Raw genomic sequence first — 24,360 nt, 5'->3', positions numbered from 1 at the left:
CACTTACGCTCGATTTCCTCTACTCCCTACAGTCCCTCAAAGCTCTTTTTCCCTCTCCTTCCCCTTGCCTCTCTCTTTTCCCTAGTTCCGTGAACTCTCCCGTCTTTACGCTCAGCAGTCACTCTCCCTGCTTTCCCTCAACTCCCTGTCTACTTTTCCCACGTTTTTCTCTTTCCCTTTTTCCTCTCGCCTGTCTCTTCCCCCCTTTTTTTCCTTCAGTCCCCAAATTTCCCACTTACGCTCGATTTCCTCTACTCCCTCCAATCCCTCAAATCTCTCTTTCCCTCACTTTCCCCTTGCCTCTCTCTTTTCCCTAGTTCCGTGACATCTCCCATCTTTACGCTCACCAGTCACTTTCCCTGCTTTCCCTCAACTCCCTCTTTGCCACCTTTTCCCACGTTTTTCTATTTCCCTTTTTCCTTTCGCCTGTCTCTTCCCCCGTCTTTTTCCTTCAGCCCCCATATTTCCCACTTACGCTCGATTTCCTCTACTCCCTACAGTCCCTCAAAGCTCTCTTTCCCTCTCCTTCCCCTTGCCTCTCTCTTTTCCCTAGTTCCGTGACCTCTCCCGTCTTTACGCTCACCAGTCAGTTTCTCTGCTTTCCCTCAACTCCCTCATTGTCAACTTTTCCCACGCTTGTCTCTTTTCCTTTTCAACCTCGCCTGTCTCTTCTCCCCTCTTTTTCCTTCAGTCCCCAAATTTCCCACTTACGCTCGATTTCCTCTACTACCTACAGTCCCTCAAATCTATCTTTCCCTCACCTTCCCATTGCCTCTCTCTTTTCCCTAGTTCCGTGAACTATTCCCTCTTTACGCTCACCAGTCACTCTCCCTGCTTTCCCTCAACTCCCTCTTTGTCACCTTTTCCCACGTTTTTCTCTTTCCCTTTTTCCTCTCGCCTGTCTCTTCCCCCCTCTTTTTCCTTCAGCCCCCAAATTTCCCACTTACGCTCGATTTCCTCTACTCCCTACAGTCCCTCAAAGCTCTTTTTCCCTCTCCTTCCCCTTGCCTCTCTCTTTTCCCTAGTTCCGTGAACTCTCCCGTCTTTACGCTCAGCAGTCACTCTCCCTGCTTTCCCTCAACTCCCTGTCTACTTTTCCCACGTTTTTCTCTTTCCCTTTTTCCTCTCGCCTGTCTCTTCCCCCCTTTTTTTCCTTCAGTCCCCAAATTTCCCACTTACGCTCGATTTCCTCTACTCCCTCCCATCCCTCAAATCTCTCTTCCCCTATTTTTCCCCTTGCCTCTCTCTTTTCCCTAGTTCCGTGACATCTCCCATCTTTACGCTCACCAGTCACTTTCCCTGCTTTCCCTCAACTCCCTCTTTGCCACCTTTTCCCACGTTTTTCTATTTCCCTTTTTCCTTTCGCCTGTCTCTTCCCCCGTCTTTTTCCTTCAGCCCCCATATTTCCCACTTACGCTCGATTTCCTCTACTCCCTACAGTCCCTCAAAGCTCTCTTTCCCTCTCCTTCCCCTTGCCTCTCTCTTTTCCCTAGTTCCGTGACCTCTCCCGTCTTTACGCTCACCAGTCAGTTTCTCTGCTTTCCCTCAACTCCCTCTTTGTCAACTTTTCCCACGCTTGTCTCTTTTCCTTTTCAACCTCGCCTGTCTCTTCTCCCCTCTTTTTCCTTCAGTCCCCAAATTTCCCACTTAGGCTCGATTTCCTCTACTACCTACAGTCCCTCAAATCTATCTTTCCCCCACCTTCCCCTTGCCTCTCTCTTTTCCCTAGTTCCGTGAACTATTCCCTCTTTACGCTCACCAGTCACTCTCCCTGCTTTCCCTCAACTCCCTCTTTGTCACCTTTTCCCACGTTTTTCTCTTTCCCTTTTTCCTCTCGCCTGTCTCTTCCCCCCTCTTTTTCCTTCAGCCCCCAAATTTCCCACTTACGCTCGATTTCCTCTACTCCCTACAGTCCCTCAAAGCTCTCTTTCCCTCTCCTTCCCCTTGCCTCTCTCTTTTCCCTAGTTCCGTGACCTCTCCCGTCTTTACGCTCACCAGTCACTTTCCCTGCTTTCCCTCAACTCCCTCTTTGTCAACTTTTCCCACGCTTGTCTCTTTTCCTTTTCAACCTCGCCTGTCTCTTCCCCCCTTTTTTTCCTTCAGTCCCCAAATTTCCCACTTACGCTCGATTTCCTCTACTCCCTACAGTCCCTCAAAGCTCTCTTTCCCTCTCCTTCCCCTTGCCTCTCTCTTTTCCCTAGTTCCGTGACCTCTCCCGTCTTTACGCTCACCAGTCAGTTTCTCTGCTTTCCCTCAACTCCCTCTTTGTCAACTTTTCCCACGCTTGTCTCTTTTCCTTTTCAACCTCGCCTGTCTCTTCTCCCCTCTTTTTCCTTCAGTCCCCAAATTTCCCACTTACGCTCGATTTCCTCTACTACCTACAGTCCCTCAAATCTATCTTTCCCTCACCTTCCCCTTGCCTCTCTCTTTTCCCTAGTTCCGTGAACTATTCCCTCTTTACGCTCACCAGTCACTCTCCCTGCTTTCCCTCAACTCCCTCTTTGTCAACTTTTCCCACGCTTGTCTCTTTTCCTTTTCAACCTCGCCTGTCTCTTCCCCCCTCTTTTTCCTTCAGTCCCCAAATTTCCCACTTACGCTCGATTTCCTCTACTCCCTACAGTCCCTCAAAGCTCTTTTTCCCTCTCCTTCCCCTTGCCTCTCTCTTTTCCCTAGTTCCGTGAACTCTCCCGTCTTTACGCTCAGCAGTCACTCTCCCTGCTTTCCCTCAACTCCCTGTCTACTTTTCCCACGTTTTTCTCTTTCCCTTTTTCCTTTCGCCTGTCTCTTCCCCCCTCTTTTTCCTTCAGCCCCCAAATTTCCCACTTATGCTCGATTTCCTCTACTCCCTACAGTCCCTCAAAGCTCTCTTTCCCTCACTTTCCCCTTGCCTCTCTCTTTTCCCTAGTTCCGTGACCTCTCCCGTCTTTACGCTCACCAGTCACTTTCCCTGCTTTCCCTCAACTCCCTCTTTGTCAACTTTTCCCACGCTTGTCTCTTTTCCTTTTCAACCTCGCCTGTCTCTTCCCCCCTTTTTTTCCTTCAGCCCCCAAATTTCCCACTTACGCTCGATTTCCTCTACTCCCTACAGTCCCTCAAAGCTCTTTTCCCCTCTCCTTCCCCTTGCCTCTCTCTTTTCCCTAGTTCCATGACCTCTCCCGTCTTTAAGCTCACCAGTCACTTTCCCTGCTTTCCCTCAACTCCCTCTTTGTCAACTTTTCCCACGCTTGTCTCTTCTCCTTTTCAACCTCGCCTGTCTCTTCTCCCCTCTTTTTCCTTCAGCCCCCAAATTTCCCACTTACGCTCGATTTCCTCTACTCCCTACAGTCCCTCAAAGCTCTTTTTCCCTCTCCTTCCCCTTGCCTCTCTCTTTTCCCTAGTTCCGTGAACTCTCCCGTCTTTACGCTCACCAGTCACTCTCCCTGCTTTCCCTCAACTCCCTGTCTACTTTTCCCACGTTTTTCTCTTTCCCTTTTTCCTCTCGCCTGTCTCTTCCCCCCTTTTTTTCCTTCAGTCCCCAAATTTCCCACTTACGCTCGATTTCCTCTACTCCCTACAGTCCCTCAAAGCTCTTTTTCCCTCTCCTTCCCCTTGCCTCTCTCTTTTCCCTAGTTCCGTGACCTCTCCCGTCTTTACGCTCACCAGTCACTTTCCCTGCTTTCCCTCAACTCCCTCTTTTCACCTTTTCCCACGTTTTTCTCTTTCCCTTTTTCCTCTCGCCTGTCTCTTCCCCCCTCTTTTAACTTCAGTCCCCAAATTTCCCACTTCCGCTTGTATTCCTCTACTCCCTCCAATCCCTCAAATCTCTTTCCCTGTCTTTCCCCTTTCCTCTCTTTTCTCTACTTCCGTGAACTCTCCCGTCTTTACGCTCACCAGTCACTTTCCCTGCTTTCCCTCAACTCCCTCTTTGTCACCTTTTCCCACGCTTGTCTCTTTTCCTTTTCAACCTCGCCTGTCTCTTCTCCCCTCTTTTTCCTTCAGTCCCCAAATTTCCCACTTCCGCTCGTTTTCCTCTACTCCCTCCAATCCCTCAAATCTCTCTTTCCCTCACTTTCCCCTTGCCTCTCTCTTTTCCCTAGTTCCGTGAACTCTCCCGTCTTTACGCTCACCAGGCACTTTCCCTGCTTTCCATCAACTCCCTCTTTGCCACCTTTCCCCACGCTTGTCTCTTTCCCTTTTCAACCTCGCCTGTCTCTTCTCCCCTCTTTTTCCTTCAGTCCCCAAATTTCCCACTTCCGCTTGTATTCCTCTACTCCCTCCAATCCCTCAAATCTCTTTCCCCGTCTTTCCCCTTTCCTCTCTTTTCCCTACTTCTGTGAACTCTCCCGTCTTTACGCTCACCAGTCACTCTCCCTGCTTTCCCTCAACTCCCTCTTTGCCACCTTTTCCCACGCTTGTCTCTTTCCCTTTTTCCCCTCTCCTGTCTCTTCCCCGCTCTTTTTCCTTCAGTCTCCGAATTTCCCACTTGAGCTCGCCTTCCTCTACTCCCTCCCATCCCTCAAATCTCTCTTCCCCCTCTTTCCCCTTGCCTCTCTCTTTTCCCGAGTTCCGTGAACTCTCCCGTCTTTACGCTCACCAGTCACTCTCCCTGCTTTCCCTCAACTCCCTCTTTGCCACCTTATCCCACGCTTGTCTCTTTCCCTTTTTCCCCTCCCCTGTCTCTTCCCCCCTATTTTTCCTTCAGTCCCCAAATTTCCCACTTCCGCTCCTTTTTCCTCTACTCCCTCCAATCCCTCAAATCTCTCTTTCCCTCACTTTCCCCTTGCCTCTCTCTTTTCCCTAGTTCCGTGAACTCTTCCCTCTTTACGCTCACCAGTCACTCTCCCTGCTTTCCCTCAACTCCCTCTTTGTCACCTTTTCCCACGTTTTTCTATTTCCCTTTTTCCTCTCGCCTGTCTCTTCCCCCCTCTTTTTCCTTCAGCCCCCAAATTTCCCACTTACGCTCGATTTCCTCTACTCCCTACAGTCCCTCAAAGCTCTCTTTCCCTCTCCTTCCCCTTGCCTCTCTCTTTTCCCTAGTTCCGTGACCTCTCCCGTCTTTCGCTCACCAGTCACTTTCCCTGCTTTCCCTCAACTCCCTCTTTGTCAACTTTTCCCACGCTTGTCTCTTTTCCTTTTCAACCTCGCCTGTCTCTTCCCCCCTTTTTTTCCTTCAGTCCCCAAATTTCCCACTCACGCTCGATTTCCTCTACTCCCTACAGTCCCTCAAAGCTCTCTTTCCCTCTCCTTCCCCTTGCCTCTCTCTTTTCCCTAGTTCCGTGAACTCTCCCGTCTTTACGCTCACCAGTCAGTTTCTCTGCTTTCCCTCAACTCCCTCTTTGTCACCTTTTCCCACGTTTTTCTCTTTCCCTTTTTCCTCTCGCCTGTCTCTTCCCCCCCTCTTTTTCCTTCAGCCCCCAAATTTCCCACTTACGCTCGATTTCCTCTACTCCCTACAGTCCCTCAAAGCTCTTTTTCCCTCTCCTTCCCCTTGCCTCTCTCTTTTCCCTAGTTCCGTGAACTCTCCCGTCTTTACGCTCAGCAGTCACTCTCCCTGCTTTCCCTCAACTCCCTGTCTACTTTTCCCACGTTTTTCTCTTTCCCTTTTTCCTCTCGCCTGTCTCTTCCCCCCTTTTTTTCCTTCAGTCCCCAAATTTCCCACTTACGCTCGATTTCCTCTACTCCCTCCCATCCCTCAAATCTCTCTTCCCCTATTTTTCCCCTTGCCTCTCTCTTTTCCCTAGTTCCGTGACCTCTCCCGTCTTTAAGCTCACCAGTCACTTTCCCTGCTTTCCCTCAACTCCCTCTTTGTCAACTTTTCCCACGCTTGTCTCTTTTCCTTTTCAACCTCGCCTGTCTCTTCCCCCCTTTTTTTCCTTCAGTCCCCAAATTTCCCACTTACGCTCGATTTCCTCTACTCCCTACAGTCCCTCAAAGCTCTCTTTCCCTCTCCTTCCCCTTGCCTCTCTCTTTTCCCTAGTTCCGTGACCTCTCCCGTCTTTACGCTCACCAGTCACTTTCCCTGCTTTCCCTCAACTCCCTCTTTGTCAACTTTTCCCACGCTTGTCTCTTTTCCTTTTCAACCTCGCCTGTCTCTTCCCCCCTTTTTTTCCTTCAGTCCCCAAATTTCCCACTTACGCTCGATTTCCTCTACTCCCTACAGTCCCTCAAAGCTCTTTTCCCCTCTCCTTCCCCTTGCCTCTCTCTTTTCCCTAGTTCCATGACCTCTCCCGTCTTTAAGCTCACCAGTCACTTTCCCTGCTTTCCCTCAACTCCCTCTTTGTCAACTTTTCCCACGCTTGTCTCTTCTCCTTTTCAACCTCGCCTGTCTCTTCTCCCCTCTTTTTCCTTCAGCCCCCAAATTTCCCACTTACGCTCGATTTCCTCTACTCCCTACAGTCCCTCAAAGCTCTTTTTCCCTCTCCTTCCCCTTGCCTCTCTCTTTTCCCTAGTTCCATGACCTCTCCCGTCTTTAAGCTCACCAGTCACTTTCCCTGCTTTCCCTCAACTCCCTCTTTGTCAACTTTTCCCACGCTTGTCTCTTCTCCTTTTCAACCTCGCCTGTCTCTTCTCCCCTCTTTTTCCTTCAGCCCCCAAATTTCCCACTTACGCTCGATTTCCTCTACTCCCTACAGTCCCTCAAAGCTCTTTTTCCCTCTCCTTCCCCTTGCCTCTCTCTTTTCCCTAGTTCCGTGAACTCTCCCGTCTTTACGCTCACCAGTCACTCTCCCTGCTTTCCCTCAACTCCCTGTCTACTTTTCCCACGTTTTTCTCTTTCCCTTTTTCCTCTCGCCTGTCTCTTCCCCCCTTTTTTTCCTTCAGTCCCCAAATTTCCCACTTACGCTCGATTTCCTCTACTCCCTACAGTCCCTCAAAGCTCTTTTTCCCTCTCCTTCCCCTTGCCTCTCTCTTTTCCCTAGTTCCGTGACCTCTCCCGTCTTTACGCTCACCAGTCACTTTCCCTGCTTTCCCTCAACTCCCTCTTTTCACCTTTTCCCACGTTTTTCTCTTTCCCTTTTTCCTCTCGCCTGTCTCTTCCCCCCTCTTTTAACTTCAGTCCCCAAATTTCCCACTTCCGCTTGTATTCCTCTACTCCCTCCAATCCCTCAAATCTCTTTCCCTGTCTTTCCCCTTTCCTCTCTTTTCTCTACTTCCGTGAACTCTCCCGTCTTTACGCTCACCAGTCACTTTCCCTGCTTTCCCTCAACTCCCTCTTTGTCACCTTTTCCCACGCTTGTCTCTTTTCCTTTTCAACCTCGCCTGTCTCTTCTCCCCTCTTTTTCCTTCAGTCCCCAAATTTCCCACTTCCGCTCGTTTTCCTCTACTCCCTCCAATCCCTCAAATCTCTCTTTCCCTCACTTTCCCCTTGCCTCTCTCTTTTCCCTAGTTCCGTGAACTCTCCCGTCTTTACGCTCACCAGGCACTTTCCCTGCTTTCCATCAACTCCCTCTTTGCCACCTTTCCCCACGCTTGTCTCTTTCCCTCTTCAACCTCGCCTGTCTCTTCTCCCCTCTTTTTCCTTCAGTCCCCAAATTTCCCACTTCCGCTTGTATTCCTCTACTCCCTCCAATCCCTCAAATCTCTTTCCCCGTCTTTCCCCTTTCCTCTCTTTTCCCTACTTCTGTGAACTCTCCCGTCTTTACGCTCACCAGTCACTCTCCCTGCTTTCCCTCAACTCCCTCTTTGCCACCTTTTCCCACGCTTGTCTCTTTCCCTTTTTCCCCTCTCCTGTCTCTTCCCCGCTCTTTTTCCTTCAGTCTCCGAATTTCCCACTTGAGCTCGCCTTCCTCTACTCCCTCCCATCCCTCAAATCTCTCTTCCCCCTCTTTCCCCTTGCCTCTCTCTTTTCCCGAGTTCCGTGAACTCTCCCGTCTTTACGGTCACCAGTCACTCTCCCTGCTTTCCCTCAACTCCCTCTTTGCCACCTTTTCCCACGCTTGTCTCTTTCCCTTTTTCCCCTCCCCTGTCTCTTCCCCCCTATTTTTCCTTCAGTCCCCAAATTTCCCACTTCCGCTCCTTTTTCCTCTACTCCCTCCAATCCCTCAAATCTCTCTTTCCCTCACTTTCCCCTTGCCTCTCTCTTTTCCCTAGTTCCGTGAACTCTTCCCTCTTTACGCTCACCAGTCACTCTCCCTGCTTTCCCTCAACTCCCTCTTTGTCACCTTTTCCCACGTTTTTCTATTTCCCTTTTTCCTCTCGCCTGTCTCTTCCCCCCTCTTTTTCCTTCAGCCCCCAAATTTCCCACTTACGCTCGATTTCCTCTACTCCCTACAGTCCCTCAAAGCTCTCTTTCCCTCTCCTTCCCCTTGCCTCTCTCTTTTCCCTAGTTCCGTGACCTCTCCCGTCTTTACGCTCACCAGTCACTTTCCCTGCTTTCCCTCAACTCCCTCTTTGTCAACTTTTCCCACGCTTGTCTCTTTTCCTTTTCAACCTCGCCTGTCTCTTCCCCCCTTTTTTTCCTTCAGTCCCCAAATTTCCCACTCACGCTCGATTTCCTCTACTCCCTACAGTCCCTCAAAGCTCTCTTTCCCTCTCCTTCCCCTTGCCTCTCTCTTTTCCCTAGTTCCGTGAACTCTCCCGTCTTTACGCTCACCAGTCAGTTTCTCTGCTTTCCCTCAACTCCCTCTTTGTCAACTTTTCCCACGCTTGTCTCTTTTCCTTTTCAACCTCGCCTGTCTCTTCTCCCCTCTTTTTCCTTCAGTCCCCAAATTTCCCACTTACGCTCGATTTCCTCTACTACCTACAGTCCCTCAAATCTATCTTTCCCTCACCTTCCCATTGCCTCTCTCTTTTCCCTAGTTCCGTGAACTATTCCCTCTTTACGCTCACCAGTCACTCTCCCTGCTTTCCCTCAACTCCCTCTTTGTCACCTTTTCCCACGTTTTTCTCTTTCCCTTTTTCCTCTCGCCTGTCTCTTCCCCCCTCTTTTTCCTTCAGCCCCCAAATTTCCCACTTACGCTCGATTTCCTCTACTCCCTACAGTCCCTCAAAGCTCTTTTTCCCTCTCCTTCCCCTTGCCTCTCTCTTTTCCCTAGTTCCGTGACCTCTCCCGTCTTTACGCTCACCAGTCAGTTTCTCTGCTTTCCCTCAACTCCCTCTTTGTCAACTTTTCCCACGCTTGTCTCTTCTCCTTTTCAACCTCGCCTGTCTCTTCTCCCCTCTTTTTCCTTCAGTCCCCAAATTTCCCACTTACGCTCGATTTCCTCTACTCCCTACAGTCCCTCAAAGCTCTTTTTCCCTCTCCTTCCCCTTGCCTCTCTCTTTTCCCTAGTTCCGTGAACTCTCCCGTCTTCACGCTCAGCAGTCACTCTCCCTGCTTTCCCTCAACTCCCTCTTTGTCACCTTTTCCCACGTTTTTCTCTTTCCCTTTTTCCTCTCGCCTGTCTCTTCCCCCCTCTTTTTCCTTCAGCCCCCAAATTTCCCACTTACGCTCGATTTCCTCTACTCCCTCCCATCCCTCAAATCTCTCTTCCCCTATTTTTCCCCTTGCCTCTCTCTTTTCCCTAGTTCCGTGACCTCTCCCGTCTTTACGCTCACCAGTCACTTTCCCTGCTTTCCCTCAACTCCCTCTTTGTCAACTTTTCCCACGCTTGTGTCTTCTCCTTTTCAACCTCGCCTGTCTCTTCTCCCCTCTTTTTCCTTCAGTCCCCAAATTTCCCACTTCCGCTTGTATTCCTCTACTCCCTCCAATCCCTCAAATCTCTTTCCCCGTCTTTCCCCTTTCCTCTCTTTTCCCTACTTCCGTGAACTCTCCCGTCTTTACGCTCACCAGTCACTCTCCCTGCTTTCCCTCAACTCCCTCTTTGCCACCTTTTCCCACGCTTGTCTCTTTCCCTTTTTCCCCTCTCCTGTCTCTTCCCCGCTCTTTTTCCTTCAGTCTCCGAATTTCCCACTTGAGCTCGCCTTCCTCTACTCCCTCCCATCCCTCAAATCTCTCTTCCCCCTCTTTCCCCTTGCCTCTCTCTTTTCCCCAGTTCCGTGAACTCTCCCGTCTTTACGCTCACCAGTCACTCTCCCTGCTCTCCCTCAACTCCCTCTTTGCCACCTTATCCCACGCTTGTCTCTTTCCCTTTTTCCCCTCCCCTGTCTCTTCCCCCCTATTTTTCCTTCAGTCCCCAAATTTCCCACTTCCGCTCCTTTTTCCTCTACTCCCTCCAATCCCTCAAATCTCTCTTTCCCTCACTTTCCCCTTGCCTCTCTCTTTTCCCTAGTTCCGTGAACTCTTCCCTCTTTACGCTCACCAGTCACTCTCCCTGCTTTCCCTCAACTCCCTCTTTGTCACCTTTTCCCACGTTTTACTATTTCCCTTTTTCCTCTCGCCTGTCTCTTCCCCCCTCTTTTAACTTCAGTCCCCAAATTTCCCACTTCCGCTTGTATTCTTCTACTCCCTCCAATCCCTCAAATCTCTTTCCCCGTCTTTCCCCTTTCCTCTCTTTTCTCTACTTCCGTGAACTCTCCCGTCTTTACGCTAACCAGTCACTTTCCCTGCTTTCCCTCAACTCCCTCTTTGTCACCTTTTCCCACGCTTGTCTCTTTTCCTTTTCAACCTCGCCTGTCTCTTCCCCCCTCTTTTTCCTTCAGTCCCCAAATTTCCCACTTACGCTCGATTTCCTCTACTCCCTACAGTCCCTCAAAGCTCTCTTTCCCTCTCCTTCCCCTTGCCTCTCTCTTTTCCCTAGTTCCGTGACCTCTCCCGTCTTTACGCTCACCAGTCACTTTCCCTGCTTTCCCTCAACTCCCTCTTTGTCAACTTTTCCCACGCTTGTCTCTTTTCCTTTTCAACCTCTCCTGTCTCTTCCCCCCTTTTTTTCCTTCAGTCCCCAAATTTCCCACTCACGCTCGATTTCCTCTACTCCCTACAGTCCCTCAAATCTATCTTTCCCTCACTTTCCCCTTGCCTCTCTCTTTTCCCTAGTTCCGTGAACTCTTCCCTCTTTACGCTCACCAGTCACTCTCCCTGCTTTCCCTCAACTCCCTCTTTGCCACCTTTTCCCACGGTTCTCTCTTTCCCTTTACAACCTCGCCTGTCTCTTCTCCCCTCTTTTTCCTTCAGTCCCCAAATTTCCCACTTCCGCTCGTTTTCCTCTACTCCCTCCAATCCCTCAAATCTCTTTTCCCGTCTTTCCCCTTTCCTCTCTCTTTTCCCTAGTTCCGTGAACTCTCCCGTCTTTACGCTCACCAGGCACTTTCCCTGCTTTCCATCAACTCCCTCTTTGCCACCTTTCCCCACGCTTATCTCTTTCCCTTTTCAACCTCGCCTGTCTCTTCTCCCCTCTTTTTCCTTCAGTCCCCAAATTTCCCACTTCTGCTTGTATTCCTCTACTCCCTCCAATCCCTCAAATCTCTTTCCCCGTCATTCCCCTTTCCTCTCTTTTCCCTACTTCCGTGAACTCTCCCGTCTTTACGCTCACCAGTCACTCTCCCTGCTTTCCCTCAACTCCCTCTTTGCCACCTTTTCCCATGCTTGTCTCTTTCCCTTTTTCCTCTCGCCTGTCTCTTCCCCCCTCTTTTTCCTTCAGTCCCCAAATTTCCCACTTCCGCTCGTTTTCCTTTACTCCCTCCCATCCCTCAAAGCTCTCTTTCCCTCACTTTCCCCTTGCCTCTCTCTTTTCCCTAGTTCCGTGAACTCTTCCCTCTTTACGCTCACCAGTCACTCTCCCTGCTTTCCCTCAACTCCCTCTTTGTCACCTTTTCCCACGTTTTTCTATTTCCCTTTTTCCTCTCGCCTGTCTCTTCCCCCCTCTTTTTCCTTCAGCCCCCAAATTTCCCACTTACGCTCGATTTCCTCTACTCCCTACAGTCCCTCAAAGCTCTCTTTCCCTCTCCTTCCCCTTGCCTCTCTCTTTTCCCTAGTTCCGTGACCTCTCCCGTCTTTACGCTCACCAGTCACTTTCCCTGCTTTCCCTCAACTCCCTCTTTGTCAACTTTTCCCACGCTTGTCTCTTTTCCTTTTCAACCTCGCCTGTCTCTTCCCCCCTTTTTTTCCTTCAGTCCCCAAATTTCCCACTTACGCTCGATTTCCTGTACTCCCTACAGTCCCTCAAAGCTCTCTTTCCCTCTCCTTCCCCTTGCCTCTCTCTTTTCACTAGTCCCGTGACCTCTCCCTTCTTTACGCTCACCAGTCACTTTCCCTGCTTTCCCTCAACTCCCTCTTTGTCACCTTTTCCCACGCTTGTCTCTTTTCCTTTTCAACCTCGCCTCTCTTCTCCCCTCTTTTTCCTTCAGTCCCCAAATTTCCCACTTACGCTCGATTTCCTCTACTCCCTACAGTCCCTCAAAGCTCTTTTTCCCTCTCCTTCCCCTTGCCTCTCTCTTTTCCCTAGTTCCGTGAACTCTCCCGTCTTCACGCTCAGCAGTCACTCTCCCTGCTTTCCCTCAACTCCCTCTTTGTCACCTTTTCCCACGTTTTTCTCTTTCCCTTTTTCCTCTCGCCTGTCTCTTCCCCCCTCTTTTTCCTTCAGCCCCCAAATTTCCCACTTACGCTCGATTTCCTCTACTCCCTCCCATCCCTCAAATCTCTCTTCCCCTATTTTTCCCCTTGCCTCTCTCTTTTCCCTAGTTCCGTGACCTCTCCCGTCTTTACGCTCACCAGTCACTTTCCCTGCTTTCCCTCAACTCCCTCTTTGTCAACTTTTCCCACGCTTGTGTCTTCTCCTTTTCAACCTCGCCTGTCTCTTCTCCCCTCTTTTTCCTTCAGTCCCCAAATTTCCCACTTCCGCTTGTATTCCTCTACTCCCTCCAATCCCTCAAATCTCTTTCCCCGTCTTTCCCCTTTCCTCTCTTTTCCCTACTTCCGTGAACTCTCCCGTCTTTACGCTCACCAGTCACTCTCCCTGCTTTCCCTCAACTCCCTCTTTGCCACCTTTTCCCACGCTTGTCTCTTTCCCTTTTTCCCCTCTCCTGTCTCTTCCCCGCTCTTTTTCCTTCAGTCTCCGAATTTCCCACTTGAGCTCGCCTTCCTCTACTCCCTCCCATCCCTCAAATCTCTCTTCCCCCTCTTTCCCCTTGCCTCTCTCTTTTCCCCAGTTCCGTGAACTCTCCCGTCTTTACGCTCACCAGTCACTCTCCCTGCTCTCCCTCAACTCCCTCTTTGCCACCTTATCCCACGCTTGTCTCTTTCCCTTTTTCCCCTCCCCTGTCTCTTCCCCCCTATTTTTCCTTCAGTCCCCAAATTTCCCACTTCCGCTCCTTTTTCCTCTACTCCCTCCAATCCCTCAAATCTCTCTTCCCCTCACTTTCCCCTTGCCTCTCTCTTTTCCCTAGTTCCGTGAACTCTTCCCTCTTTACGCTCACCAGTCACTCTCCCTGCTTTCCCTCAACTCCCTCTTTGTCACCTTTTCCCACGTTTTACTATTTCCCTTTTTCCTCTCGCCTGTCTCTTCCCCCCTCTTTTAACTTCAGTCCCCAAATTTCCCACTTCCGCTTGTATTCTTCTACTCCCTCCAATCCCTCAAATCTCTTTCCCCGTCTTTCCCCTTTCCTCTCTTTTCTCTACTTCCGTGAACTCTCCCGTCTTTACGCTAACCAGTCACTTTCCCTGCTTTCCCTCAACTCCCTCTTTGTCACCTTTTCCCACGCTTGTCTCTTTTCCTTTTCAACCTCGCCTGTCTCTTCCCCCCTCTTTTTCCTTCAGTCCCCAAATTTCCCACTTACGCTCGATTTCCTCTACTCCCTACAGTCCCTCAAAGCTCTCTTTCCCTCTCCTTCCCCTTGCCTCTCTCTTTTCCCTAGTTCCGTGACCTCTCCCGTCTTTACGCTCACCAGTCACTTTCCCTGCTTTCCCTCAACTCCCTCTTTGTCAACTTTTCCCACGCTTGTCTCTTTTCCTTTTCAACCTCTCCTGTCTCTTCCCCCCTTTTTTTCCTTCAGTCCCCAAATTTCCCACTCACGCTCGATTTCCTCTACTCCCTACAGTCCCTCAAATCTATCTTTCCCTCACTTTCCCCTTGCCTCTCTCTTTTCCCTAGTTCCGTGAACTCTTCCCTCTTTACGCTCACCAGTCACTCTCCCTGCTTTCCCTCAACTCCCTCTTTGCCACCTTTTCCCACGGTTCTCTCTTTCCCTTTACAACCTCGCCTGTCTCTTCTCCCCTCTTTTTCCTTCAGTCCCCAAATTTCCCACTTCCGCTTGTATTCCTCTACTCCCTCCAATCCCTCAAATCTCTTTTCCCGTCTTTCCCCTTTCCTCTCTCTTTTCCCTAGTTCCGTGAACTCTCCCGTCTTTACGCTCACCAGGCACTTTCCCTGCTTTCCATCAACTCCCTCTTTGCCACCTTTCCCCACGCTTATCTCTTTCCCTTTTCAACCTCGCCTGTCTCTTCTCCCCTCTTTTTCCTTCAGTCCCCAAATTTCCCACTTCTGCTTGTATTCCTCTACTCCCTCCAATCCCTCAAATCTCTTTCCCCGTCATTCCCCTTTCCTCTCTTTTCCCTACTTCCGTGAACTCTCCCGTCTTTACGCTCACCAGTCACTCTCCCTGCTTTCCCTCAACTCCCTCTTTGCCACCTTTTCCCATGCTTGTCTCTTTCCCTTTTTCCTCTCGCCTGTCTCTTCCCCCCTCTTTTTCCTTCAGTCCCCAAATTTCCCACTTCCGCTCGTTTTCCTTTACTCCCTCCCATCCCTCAAAGCTCTCTTTCCCTCACTTTCCCCTTGCCTCTCTCTTTTCCCTAGTTCCGTGAACTCTTCCCTCTTTACGCTCACCAGTCACTCTCCCTGCTTTCCCTCAACTCCCTCTTTGTCACCTTTTCCCACGTTTTTCTATTTCCCTTTTTCCTCTCGCCTGTCTCTTCCCCCCTCTTTTTCCTTCAGCCCCCAAATTTCCCACTTACGCTCGATTTCCTCTACTCCCTACAGTCCCTCAAAGCTCTCTTTCCCTCTCCTTCCCCTTGCCTCTCTCTTTTCCCTAGTTCCGTGACCTCTCCCGTCTTTACGCTCACCAGTCACTTTCCCTGCTTTCCCTCAACTCCCTCTTTGTCAACTTTTCCCACGCTTGTCTCTTTTCCTTTTCAACCTCGCCTGTCTCTTCCCCCCTTTTTTTCCTTCAGTCCCCAAATTTCCCACTTACGCTCGATTTCCTGTACTCCCTACAGTCCCTCAAAGCTCTCTTTCCCTCTCCTTCCCCTTGCCTCTCTCTTTTCACTAGTCCCGTGACCTCTCCCTTCTTTACGCTCACCAGTCACTTTCCCTGCTTTCCCTCAACTCCCTCTTTGTCACCTTTTCCCACGCTTGTCTCTTTTCCTTTTCAACCTCGCCTCTCTTCTCCCCTCTTTTTCCTTCAGTCCCCAAATTTCCCACTTACGCTCGATTTCCTCTACTACCTACAGTCCCTCAAAGCTCTCTTTCCCTCTCCTTCCCCTTGCCTCTCTCTTTTCCCTAGTTCCGTGACCTCTCCCGTCTTTACGCTCACCAGTCACTTTCCCTGCTTTCCCTCAACTCCCTCTTTGTCAACTTTTCCCACGCTTGTCTCTTTTCCTTTTCAACCTCGCCTGTCTCTTCCCCCCTTTTTTTCCTTCAGTCCCCAAATTTCCCACTCACGCTCGATTTCCTCTACTCCCTACAGTCCCTCAAATCTATCTTTCCCTCACTTTCCCCTTGCCTCTCTCTTTTCCCTAGTTCCGTGAACTCTTCCCTCTTTACGCTCACCAGTCACTCTCCCTGCTTTCCCTCAACTCCCTCTTTGCCACCTTTTCCCACGGTTCTCTCTTTCCCTTTACAACCTCGCCTGTCTCTTCTCCCCTCTTTTTCCTTCAGTCCCCAAATTTCCCACTTCCGCTTGTATTCCTCTACTCCCTCCAATCCCTCAAATCTCTTTCCCCGTCTTTCCCCTTTCCTCTCTCTTTTCCCTAGTTCCGTGAACTCTCCCGTCTTTACGCTCACCAGTCACTCTCCCTGCTTTCCCTCAACTCCCTCTTTGCCACCTTTTCCCATGCTTGTCTCTTTCCCTTTTTCCTCTCGCCTGTCTCTTCCCCCCTCTTTTTCCTTCAGTCCCCAAATTTCCCACTTCCGCTCGTTTTCCTTTACTCCCTCCCATCCCTCAAAGCTCTCTTTCCCTCACTTTCCCCTTGCCTCTCTCTTTTCCCTAGTTCCGTGAACTCTTCCCTCTTTACGCTCACCAGTCACTCTCCCTGCTTTCCCTCAACTCCCTCTTTGTCACCTTTTCCCACGTTTTTCTATTTCCCTTTTTCCTCTCGCCTGTCTCTTCCCCCCTCTTTTTCCTTCAGCCCCCAAATTTCCCACTTACGCTCGATTTCCTCTACTCCCTACAGTCCCTCAAAGCTCTCTTTCCCTCTCCTTCCCCTTGCCTCTCTCTTTTCCCTAGTTCCGTGACCTCTCCCGTCTTTACGCTCACCAGTCACTTTCCCTGCTTTCCCTCAACTCCCTCTTTGTCAACTTTTCCCACGCTTGTCTCTTTTCCTTTTCAACCTCGCCTGTCTCTTCCCCCCTTTTTTTCCTTCAGTCCCCAAATTTCCCACTTACGCTCGATTTCCTGTACTCCCTACAGTCCCTCAAAGCTCTCTTTCCCTCTCCTTCCCCTTGCCTCTCTCTTTTCCCTAGTTCCGTGACCTCTCCCGTCTTTACGCTCACCAGTCACTTTCCCTGCTTTCCCTCAACTCCCTCTTTGTCAACTTTTCCCACGCTTGTCTCTTTTCCTTTTCAACCTCGCCTGTCTCTTCCCCCCTTTTTTTCCTTCAGTCCCCAAATTTCCCACTCACGCTCGATTTCCTCTACTCCCTACAGTCCCTCAAATCTATCTTTCCCTCACTTTCCCCTTGCCTCTCTCTTTTCCCTAGTTCCGTGAACTCTTCCCTCTTTACGCTCACCAGTCACTCTCCCTGCTTTCCCTCAACTCCCTCTTTGCCACCTTTTCCCACGGTTCTCTCTTTCCCTTTACAACCTCGCCTGTCTCTTCTCCCCTCTTTTTCCTTCAGTCCCCAAATTTCCCACTTCCGCTTGTATTCCTCTACTCCCTCCAATCCCTCAAATCTCTTTTCCCGTCTTTCCCCTTTCCTCTCTCTTTTCCCTAGTTCCGTGAACTCTCCCGTCTTTACGCTCACCAGGCACTTTCCCTGCTTTCCATCAACTCCCTCTTTGCCACCTTTCCCCACGCTTATCTCTTTCCCTTTTCAACCTCGCCTGTCTCTTCTCCCCTCTTTTTCCTTCAGTCCCCAAATTTCCCACTTCTGCTTGTATTCCTCTACTCCCTCCAATCCCTCAAATCTCTTTCCCCGTCTTTCCCCTTTCCTCTCTTTTCCCTACTTCCGTGAACTCTCCCGTCTTTACGCTCACCAGTCACTCTCCCTGCTTTCCCTCAACTCCCTCTTTGCCACCTTTTCCCATGCTTGTCTCTTTCCCTTTTTCCTCTCGCCTGTCTCTTCCCCCCTCTTTTTCCTTCAGTCCCCAAATTTCCCACTTCCGCTCGTTTTCCTTTACTCCCTCCCATCCCTCAAAGCTCTCTTTCCCTCACTTTCCCCTTGCCTCTCTCTTTTCCCTAGTTCCGTGAACTCTTCCCTGTTTACGCTCACCAGTCACTCTCCCTGCTTTCCCTCAACTCCCTCTTTGTCACCTTTTCCCACGTTTTTCTATTTCCCTTTTTCCTCTCGCCTGTCTCTTCCCCCCTCTTTTTCCTTCAGCCCCCAAATTTCCCACTTACGCTCGATTTCCTCTACTCCCTACAGTCCCTCAAAGCTCTCTTTCCCTCTCCTTCCCCTTGCCTCTCTCTTTTCCCGAGTTCCGTGACCTCTCCCGTCTTTACGCTCACCAGTCACTTTCCCTGCTTTCCCTCAACTCCCTCTTTGTCAACTTTTCCCACGCTTGTCTCTTTTCCTTTTCAACCTCGCCTGTCTCTTCCCCCCTTTTTTTCCTTCAGTCCCCAAATTTCCCACTTCCGCTCGATTTCCTGTACTCCCTACAGTCCCTCAAAGCTCTCTTTCCCTCTCCTTCCCCTTGCCTCTCTCTTTTCCCTAGTTCCGTGACCTCTCCCGTCTTTACGCTCACCAGTCACTCTCCCTGCTTTCCCTCAACTCCCTCTTTGTCACCTTTTCCCACGTTTTTCTCTTTCCCTTTTTCCTCTCGCCTGTCTCTTCCCCCCTCTTTTAACTTCAGTCCCCAAATTTCCCACTTCCGCTTGTATTCCTCTACTCCCTCCAATCCCTCAAATCTCTTTCCCCGTCTTTCCCCTTTCCTCTCTTTTCTCTACTTCCGTGAACTCTCCCGTCTTTACGCTCACCAGTCACTTTCCCTGCTTTCCCTCAACTCCCTCTTTGTCACCTTTTCCCACGCTTGTCTCTTTTCCTTTTCAACTTCGCCTGTCTCTTCTCCCCTCTTTTTCCTTCAGTCCCCAAATTTCCCACTTACGCTCGATTTCCTGTACTCCCTACAGTCCCTCAAAGCTCTCTTTCCCTCACTTTCCCCTTGCCTCTCTCTTTTCCCTAGTTCCGTGAACTCTTCCCTCTTTACGCTCACCAGTCACTCTCCCTGCTTTCCCTCAACTCCCTCTTTGTCACCTTTTCCCACGTTTTTCTATTTCCCTTTTTCCTCTCGCCTGTCTCTTCCCCCCTCTTTTTCCTTCAGCCCCCAAATTTCCCACTTACGCTCGATTTCCTCTACTCCCTACAGTCCCTCAAAGCTCTCTTTCCCTCTCCTTCCCCTTGCCTCTCTCTTTTCCCTAGTTCCGTGACCTCTCCCGTCTTTACGCTCACCAGTCACTTTCCCTGCTTTCCCTCAACTCCCTCTTTGTCAACTTTTCCCACGCTTGTCTCTTTTCCTTTTCAACCTCGCCTGTCTCTTCCCCCCTTTTTTTCCTTCAGTCCCCAAATTTCCCACTTACGCTCGATTTCCTGTACTCCCTACAGTCCCTCAAAGCTCTCTTTCCCTCTCCTTCCCCTTGCCTCTCTCTTTTCCCTAGTTCCGTGACCTCTCCCGTCTTTACGCTCACCAGTCACTTTCCCTGCTTTCCCTCAACTCCCTCTTTGTCAACTTTTCCCACGCTTGTCTCTTTTCCTTTTCAACCTCGCCTGTCTCTTCCCCCCTTTTTTTCCTTCAGTCCCCAAATTTCCCACTCACGCTCGATTTCCTCTACTCCCTACAGTCCCTCAAATCTATCTTTCCCTCACTTTCCCCTTGCCTCTCTCTTTTCCCTAGTTCCGTGAACTCTTCCCTCTTTACGCTCACCAGTCACTCTCCCTGCTTTCCCTCAACTCCCTCTTTGCCACCTTTTCCCACGGTTCTCTCTTTCCCTTTACAACCTCGCCTGTCTCTTCTCCCCTCTTTTTCCTTCAGTCCCCAAATTTCCCACTTCCGCTTGTATTCCTCTACTCCCTCCAATCCCTCAAATCTCTTTTCCCGTCTTTCCCCTTTCCTCTCTCTTTTCCCTAGTTCCGTGAACTCTCCCGTCTTTACGCTCACCAGGCACTTTCCCTGCTTTCCATCAACTCCCTCTTTGCCACCTTTCCCCACGCTTATCTCTTTCCCTTTTCAACCTCGCCTGTCTCTTCTCCCCTCTTTTTCCTTCAGTCCCCAAATTTCCCACTTCTGCTTGTATTCCTCTACTCCCTCCAATCCCTCAAATCTCTTTCCCCGTCTTTCCCCTTTCCTCTCTTTTCCCTACTTCCGTGAACTCTCCCGTCTTTACGCTCACCAGTCACTCTCCCTGCTTTCCCTCAACTCCCTCTTTGCCACCTTTTCCCATGCTTGTCTCTTTCCCTTTTTCCTCTCGCCTGTCTCTTCCCCCCTCTTTTTCCTTCAGTCCCCAAATTTCCCACTTCCGCTCGTTTTCCTTTACTCCCTCCCATCCCTCAAAGCTCTCTTTCCCTCACTTTCCCCTTGCCTCTCTCTTTTCCCTAGTTCCGTGAACTCTTCCCTCTTTACGCTCACCAGTCACTCTCCCTGCTTTCCCTCAACTCCCTCTTTGTCACCTTTTCCCACGTTTTTCTATTTCCCTTTTTCCTCTCGCCTGTCTCTTCCCCCCTCTTTTTCCTTCAGCCCCCAAATTTCCCACTTACGCTCGATTTCCTGTACTCCCTACAGTCCCTCAAAGCTCTCTTTCCCTCTCCTTCCCCTTGCCTCTCTCTTTTCCCTAGTTCCGTGACCTCTCCCGTCTTTACGCTCACCAGTCACTTTCCCTGCTTTCCCTCAACTCCCTCTTTGTCACCTTTTCCCACGCTTGTCTCTTTTCCTTTTCAACCTCGCCTCTCTTCTCCCCTCTTTTTCCTTCAGTCCCCAAATTTCCCACTTACGCTCGATTTCCTCTACTACCTACAGTCCCTCAAATCTATCTTTCCCTCACTTTCCCCTTGCCTCTCTCTTTTCCCTAGTTCCGTGACCTCTCCCGTCTTTACGCTCACCAGTCACTCTCCCTGCTTTCCCTCAACTCCCTCTTTGTCACCTTTTCCCACGTTTTTCTCTTTCCCTTTTTCCTCTCGCCTGTCTCTTCCCCCCTCTTTTAACTTCAGTCCCCAAATTTCCCACTTCCGCTTGTATTCCTCTACTCCCTCCAATCCCTCAAATCTCTTTCCCCGTCTTTCCCCTTTCCTCTCTTTTCTCTACTTCCGTGAACTCTCCCGTCTTTACGCTCACCAGTCACTTTCCCTGCTTTCCCTCAACTCCCTCTTTGTCACCTTTTCCCACGCTTGTCTCTTTTCCTTTTCAACTTCGCCTGTCTCTTCTCCCCTCTTTTTCCTTCAGTCCCCAAATTTCCCACTTACGCTCGATTTCCTGTACTCCCTACAGTCCCTCAAAGCTCTTTTTCCCTCTCCTTCCCCTTGCCTCTCTCTTTTCCCTAGTTCCGTGACCTCTCCCGTCTTTACGCTCACCAGTCACTCTCCCTGCTTTCCCTCAACTCCCTCTTTGCCACCTTTTCCCACGCTTGTCTCTTTCCCTTTTTCCCCTCTCCTGTCTCTTCCCCGCTCTTTTTCCTTCAGTCTCCGAATTTCCCACTTGAGCTCGCCTTCCTCTACTCCCTCCCATCCCTCAAATCTCTCTTCCCCCTCTTTCCCCTTGCCTCTCTCTTTTCCCGAGTTCCGTGTACTCTCCCCTCTTTACGCTCACCAGTCACTTTCCCTTCTTTCCCTCAACTCCCTCTTTGCCACCTTTTCCCATGCTTGTCTCTTTCCCTTTTTCCTCTCGCCTGTCTCTTCCCCCCTCTTTTTCCTTCAGTCCCCAAATTTCCCACTTCCGCTCGTTTTCCTTTACTCCCTCCCATCCCTCAAAGCTCTCTTTCCCTCACTTTCCCCTTGCCTCTCTCTTTTCCCTAGTTCCGTGAACTCTTCCCTCTTTACGCTCACCAGTCACTCTCCCTGCTTTCCCTCAACTCCCTCTTTGTCACCTTTTCCCACGTTTTTCTATTTCCCTTTTTCCTCTCGCCTGTCTCTTCCCCCCTCTTTTTCCTTCAGTCCCCAAATTTCCCACTTACGCTCGATTTCCTCTACTCCCTACAGTCCCTCAAAGCTCTCTTTCCCTCTCCTTCCCCTTGCCTCTCTCTTTTCCCTAGTTCCGTGACCTCTCCCGTCTTTACGCTCACCAGTCACTTTCCCTGCTTTCCCTCAACTCCCTCTTTGTCAACTTTTCCCACGCTTGTCTCTTTTCCTTTTCAACGTCGCCTGTCTCTTCCCCCCTTTTTTTCCTTCAGTCCCCAAATTTCCCACTCACGCTCGATTTCCTCTACTCCCTACAGTCCCTCAAAGCTCTCTTTCCCTCTCGTTCCCCTTGCCTCTCTCTTTTCCCTAGTTCCGTGACCTCTCCCGTCTTTACGCTCACCAGTCACTTTCCCTGCTTTCTCTCAACTCCCTCTTTGTCAACTTTTCCCACGCTTGTCTCTTTTCCTTTTCAACCTCGCCTGTCTCTTCTCCCCTCTTTTTCCTTCAGTCCCCAAATTTCCCACTTCCGCTTGTATTCCTCTACTCCCTCCAATCCCTCAAATCTCTTTCCCCGTCTTTCCCCTTTCCTCTCTTTTCTCTACTTCCGTGAACTCTCCCGTCTTTACGCTCACCAGTCACTCTCCCTGCTTTCCCTCAACTCCCTCTTTGTCACCTTTTCCCACGTTTTTCTCTTTCCCTTTTTCCTCTCGCCTGTCTCTTCCCCCCTCTTTTAACTTCAGTCCCCAAATTTCCCACTTCCGCTTGTATTCCTCTACTCCCTCCAATCCCTCAAATCTCTTTCCCCGTCTTTGCCCTTTCCTCTCTTTTCCCTACTTCCGTGAACTCTCCCGTCTTTACGCTCACCAGTCACTCTCCCTGCTTTCCCTCAACTCCCTCTTTGCCACCTTTTCCCATGCTTGTCTCTTTCCCTTTTTCCCCTCTCCTGTCTCTTCCCCGCTCTTTTTCCTTCAGTCTCCGAATTTCCCACTTGAGCTCGCCTTCCTCTACTCCCTCCCATCCCTCAAATCTCTCTTCCCCCTCTTTCCCCTTGCCTCTCTCTTTTCCCGAGTTCCGTGAACTCTCCCGTCTTTACTCTCACCAGTCACTTTCCCTTCTTTCCCTCAACTCCCTCTTTGCCACCTTTTCCCATGCTTGTCTCTTTCCCTTTTTCCTCTCGCCTGTCTCTTCCCCCCTCTTTTTCCTTCAGTCCCCAAATTTCCCACTTCCGCTCGTTTTCCTTTACTCCCTCCCATCCCTCAAAGCTCTCTTTCCCACACTTTCCCCTTGCCTCTCTCTTTTCCCTACTTCCGTGAACTCTCCCGTCTTTACGCTCACCAGTCACTCTCCCTGCTTTCCCTCAACTCCCTCTTTGCCACCTTTTCCCACGCTTGTCTCTTTCCCTTTTTCCCCTCTCCTGTCTCTTCCCCGCTCTTTTTCCTTCAGTCTCCGAATTTCCCACTTGAGCTCGCCTTCCTCTACTCCCTCCCATCCCTCAAATCTCTCTTCCCCCTCTTTCCCCTTGCCTCTCTCTTTTCCCGAGTTCCGTGTACTCTCCCGTCTTTACGCTCACCAGTCACTTTCCCTGCTTTCCCTCAACTCCCTCTTTGTCAACTTTTCCCACGCTTGTCTCTTTTCCTTTTCAACCTCGCCTGTCTCTTCCCCCCTTTTTTTCCTTCAGTCCCCAAATTTCCCACTCACGCTCGATTTCCTCTACTCCCTACAGTCCCTCAAAGCTCTCTTTCCCTCTCGTTCCCCTTGCCTCTCTCTTTTCCCTAGTTCCGTGTACTCTCCCGTCTTTACGCTCACCAGTCACTTTCCCTGCTTTCCCTCAACTCCCTCTTTGTCAAATTTTCCCACGCTTGTCTCTTTTCCTTTTCAACCTCGCCTGTCTCTTCCCCCCTTTTTTTCCTTCAGTCCCCAAATTTCCCACTCACGCTCGATTTCCTCTACTCCCTACAGTCCCTCAAAGCTCTCTTTCCCTCTCGTTCCCCTTGCCTCTCTCTTTTCCCTAGTTCCGTGACCTCTCCCGTCTTTACGCTCACCAGTCACTTTCCCTGCTTTCCCTCAACTCCCTCTTTGTCAACTTTTCCCACGCTTGTCTCTTTTCCTTTTCAACCTCGCCTGTCTCTTCTCCCCTCTTTTTCCTTCAGTCCCCAAATTTCCCACTTACGCTCGATTTCCTCTACTACCTACAGTCCCTCAAATCTATCTTTCCCTCACTTTCCCCTTGCCTCTCTCTTTTCCCTAGTTCCGTGAACTCTTCCCTCTTTACGCTCACCAGTCACTCTCCCTGCTTTCCCTCAACTCCCTCTTTGTCACCTTTTCCCACGTTTTTCTATTTCCCTTTTTCCTCTCGCCTGTCTCTTCCCCCCTCTTTTAACTTCAGTCCCCAAATTTCCCACTTCCGCTTGTATTCCTCTACTCCCTCCAATCCCTCAAATCTCTTTCCCCGTCTTTCCCCTTTCCTCTCTTTTCTCTACTTCCGTGAACTCTCCCGTCTTTACGCTCACCAGTCACTTTCCCTGCTTTCCCTCAACTTCCTCTTTGTCAACTTTTCCCACGCTTGTCTCTTTTCCTTTTCAACCTCGCCTGTCTCTTCCCCCCTTTTTTTCCTTCAGTCCCCAAATTTCCCACTCACGCTCGATTTCCTCTACTCCCTACAGTCCCTCAAAGCTCTCTTTCCCTCTCGTTCCCCTTGCCTCTCTCTTTTCCCTAGTTCCGTGACCTCTCCCGTCTTTACGCTCACCAGTCACTTTCCCTGCTTTCCATCAACTCCCTCTTTGCCACCTTTCCCCACGCTTGTCTCTTTCCCTTTTCAACCTCGCCTGTCTCTTCACCCCTCTTTTTCCTTCAGTCCCCAAATTTCCCACTTCTGCTTGTATTCCTCTACTCCCTCCACTCCCTCAAATCTCTTTCCCCGTCTTTGCCCTTTCCTCTCTTTTCCCTACTTCCGTGAACTCTCCCGTCTTTACGCTCACCAGTCACTCTCCCTGCTTTCCCTCAACTCCCTCTTTGCCACCTTTTCCCACGCT

This window comes from Accipiter gentilis, chromosome W (genome assembly GCF_929443795.1).
Source record: "Accipiter gentilis chromosome W, bAccGen1.1, whole genome shotgun sequence".
In the NCBI taxonomy this organism is placed as follows: domain Eukaryota; kingdom Metazoa; phylum Chordata; class Aves; order Accipitriformes; family Accipitridae; genus Astur; species Astur gentilis.
The sequence above is the reverse complement of the archived record's forward strand: the minus strand, read 5'-3'. Positions refer to the sequence as shown.